Genomic DNA, 3,842 nt, shown 5'->3' with positions numbered 1-3,842 from the left:
TTGTGTGTCTCAGTTCCCCTGGCTAGGAAAAAGGGATTCCTTCCCCCTTGCGCTTCCAGGTGAGGCGATGCCTCGCCCTGCTTCAGCTCACGCTGGTCAGGCTGCAGCAGCTGACCAGCACCGATTGTCCGGCACTCCCTAGAGAGATGACCCCAGTACCTCAGTTGAAAACGCAGAAATCGCCAGTCTTCTGTGTCGCTCGCGCTGGGAGTTGGAGACTGGAGCTGCTCCTATTCGGCCATCTTGCTCCGCCCCTATTCTTTCTTTCTTTTCTTTCTCTCTCTTCTTTAGTCTTCTTCATTCTTCTTTGTTTCGTTTGTTCTCCCTCTTTCCTTCTTAGTTCTTTCTTGATTTTCTTTCATGCCTTCTTTCTTTTTGCTTTCTTTCCTTTCTTCCTTTCTTCCTTTCTTACTTCTTTCTTTTCTCTGCTCGCTCTCTCTCTCTCCTTTCTATCGTTCTTTCCAATGGAATCTCACTCTGTCACCCATGCTGGAGTGCTGTGGTGAGATCTCGGCTCACTGCAAGTTCCGCTTTCTGGGTTAACACCATTCTTCTACCTCAGCCTCCCGAGCACCTGGGACTATATGTGGCTGCCACCACACCCGGCTGATGTTTTGTAGTTTTAGTAGAGACCGGGTTTCACCATATAAGCCAGGGTGGTCTGGATCTCCTGACCTCGTGATACACCCATGTGGGCATACCAACGTCCTGGGATTACAGGCATGATCCACGGCACTCGGCCTGCTGTAGGCTTTTGTGACTTCCCCCCTCCCTCACTTCCCCCTACTGTCACCATGATTCCCAACCTCCCTTGACTCTGCTCCCACATCATCGTGCCCCTACACCCCCACCGCATCTGGGGACCTCCTTCTGGGGGTGTGCCACCAAAGCACCACTGGGCAGCAGCATTCCACCACTAATGCCTAGCCGTTGCCCCAGCAGGAGCCCGACTCCAGCACGGGAGGGCAGGAGGCCGGACCCCAAAGGCGCAGGCGTGAGTTCCCTGCTGTTCACGGTGCTTTCCCACTCCCTGAACACCCAGGGAATTAAATCCACTCATTGGGCTCCACCGCAACCTTCCAAACTGGGGGAAGGTTTTGGGCAGGGGCGGTGGGTGCCACACATGCCAGCCAAGACTTCCTCTCCAGAACGCAGGGACTGCTTTATCCGAGAGGACATTGCTTCACAAAGCACTAGGAAAACATTCCCTGTGCAGCAAGATTCCCATTGTTACCAACTTCGTGTAAACTCTAGTCTGAGGGACATGCCAGAGACCCAGGCCTCGGGTCCTGTGGGCATGCCTGGTGCCATGGCTCTGGCCAATCAGTCGGGTGCACTCTGCAGATCAGGGGGCCAACAGCACTGCACTAAGACCACATGGAGGTGCCAACAAATTAAGGAGCCTATGAAACCCACCTCCAAAACAAGCAATTAATCCACAAAACCCATCTCCGCACTCCATTGCTCCTCTCACATGGACGTCCTGGCCACCCTGTTCTGGCCCAGCCCAAGCCCCCTCCATCCTATCCCGGTCTGCTCAATAGGGCCCTGACTAATGGATCATGGCGCTCCCTCTCCAAGGCTGTATCGCTCTCTAACTTCCTCCCCCTCTCTCTTCTGGGTTGGCCTCTGCACCTTGCGCTACTTCTGTCACCTTCCCTCTGTCTCTCTCTCTCTCTCCCTCTTTCCCTGTTCCTCTCTCTTTCTCTGACTCTCTGTCTCTTTAACTCTCCCCTCCCCTGTCTCTCTCCATTGCTGTGTGTCTCCCTCCCTCGGTTTCAATCTCTCCATCCATCTCTTCCTTGCTTTCCTTCAAGCCGTTTGTGTGTGCGTGCAGGTGTGTTTTTTTTTGTGTGTGTGTGTGTGTGTCTGTGTATGTGAGCATGTGCATGTGTGGGTTCCCACATGGGAATGCCCGGTTGTGTCTGTGTATGGGTCTTTGGATTTGTTCCTGGTGGTGGTGGGGTGTGTCTGGGTTTCTCCCAGACCCTCTCGTAGGGGATCAAGCTACAAGCTCTAGTGACAGCCCGGAGCAAAGCAGGGCCATCACCCAACCCCTAACCCCCCATGCCCTCTTGCCCACCGGCATGGTCGTGGTAAGGACAAGCGACCATTGTGGGGGCATTGGGAGAAAAAGGCCACACAGGGCTGGGCAGACTCTTTGCCCTTGGCCAGCTGTGATGACTCTGGGTGGGTCGGGCAAGAGGGGGCTTCTCAGGAGCTCCTGAGTGTCCAGGAATCCAAAAGAATACCTCCCTGACAGGGCGGAGTACCGGATAGCTTCCCATGACTGGGAGCCCTGGGCTCTGACGCCTCTGAGCACTCCTTCTTCCAAGCATGCCTGACGTGGTGGAAACTTGGAAGCTCGGGAGCCAGGGGATGGCCGTGGGCAAGCTTCTCAGGGGTCCTGATCGGAGCCCTGTGGCACTGGCAGGCAGTGCTGGCTGGAAGCCAGCCGGCATGGCTGGGCCGGGCTCTTGGGGCAGCCAGGCACCTCTGCCGGCATCTGCAGCCATACCACCCTGAACGTGCCCCATCTTGTCTGATCTCGGAAGCTTAGCAGGGTTGGGCCTCTTTAGTGCTTGGATGGGAGACCACCTGGGAATACCAGGTGCTGTAGTCTTTTTGCTTTCTTTCTTGTCTTTCTTTCTTTTTTACCTTCCTTTCTTTCCTTTTCTCTCTCTTCTTTCTTCCTTTCTTTTCTTTCTTTCCCTCTTTCTTTCTTCCCTTCTGTCTTTCTTACTTTCCTTCTTCTTTCCCTCTTTCTTTCTTTTCATTCTTTCTTTTTTCTTTTCTTTCCTTCTTTTTTCTTTCTTCTTTCTTTAATTCTTACTTTCTTTCTTTCCTCTCTCACTTTCTTTCTTTTCTTTCTCTCTTTCTTTCTTTCCTTCTTTCTTACTTCTTTCTTTCCTTCTTTCTTTTCTTTCTTTCTTTCTCCCTTTCTTTCTTTCCTTTTATCTTCCTTTATTTCTTTTTCTTTCTGTTTTCTTTCATCCCTTCCTTTTTTCTCTCTTTCTTTTCTTTCTTTCCTTCTATGTTCCTTTTCTTTCTTTCTCTCCTTTCCTCTTTCTTCTTTTCTTTCCTTCTTTCTTTCTTTCTTTCCTTCTTTCTTTCTTTCTCTCTCTCTTTCCTTCCTTCCTTCCTTCCTTCCTTCCTTCCTTCCTCCCTCCCTCCCTCCTCCCTCCCTCCCTCCCTCCCTCCCTCCCTTCTTTCTTTCTTCTTTCTTTCTTTCTTCTTTCTTTCTTTACTTTCTTTCTTTTTCTTCCAGATGGAGTCTCACTCTATCACCCATGCTGGTGTGCAGTGGCGTGATCTCGGCTCACTAAAAGCTCAGCCTCCCTGGTGCTCGCCATTCTCCTGCCTCAGTCTCCTGAGCACCTGAGACTACTGGCTCCCCCCACCACACCCGGCTCATGTTTTATAGTTTTAGTAGAGATGGGGTTTCACCGTATTAGCCAGGTTTGTCTAGATCTCCTGAACTCATGATCCACCCATCTTGGCATCCCAAATTCTTGGGATTACAAGCGTTATCCACCGCGACCAGCTTGCTGTAGGCTTTGGTGGCTTCTCCCCTCCCTCCCTTCCCCCTACTGTTGCCATGATTCCCAACCTTCCCTGACTCTGCTTCCCCATAATCGTGCCCCTGCACCCCCACCACATCTGTGGACATCCTTCTGGGTTGCACCACGAAAGCACCACCGAGCAGCAGCATTCCACCGCTTATGCCTTGCCATTGCCCCGCCAGGAGCCAGGCTCCAGCCTGGGAGGGTAGGGGACCAGACCCCAAAGGCACAGGCACTGGTGTTGGTGTTGTGAGAAAAAGGCAAGGTGCCACGGGGCTG

General features: G+C 52.2%; 1 pseudogene; it reads left to right on the top strand.

Annotated features, from left to right (window-relative positions):
• The first annotated feature begins 2,504 nt into the window (after positions 1-2,504).
• On the top strand, positions 2,505-2,623 carry LOC117080372 (annotated as a pseudogene).
• The last annotated feature ends 1,219 nt before the right edge of the window (positions 2,624-3,842 follow it).

The sequence above is a fragment of the Trachypithecus francoisi genome, unplaced genomic scaffold (assembly GCF_009764315.1).
Source record: "Trachypithecus francoisi isolate TF-2019V2 unplaced genomic scaffold, Tfra_2.0 Contig00230, whole genome shotgun sequence".
NCBI lineage: Eukaryota > Metazoa > Chordata > Mammalia > Primates > Cercopithecidae > Trachypithecus > Trachypithecus francoisi.
Note: the sequence above shows the minus strand (reverse complement) of the source record. Positions and strands in the feature narration are given on the sequence as shown.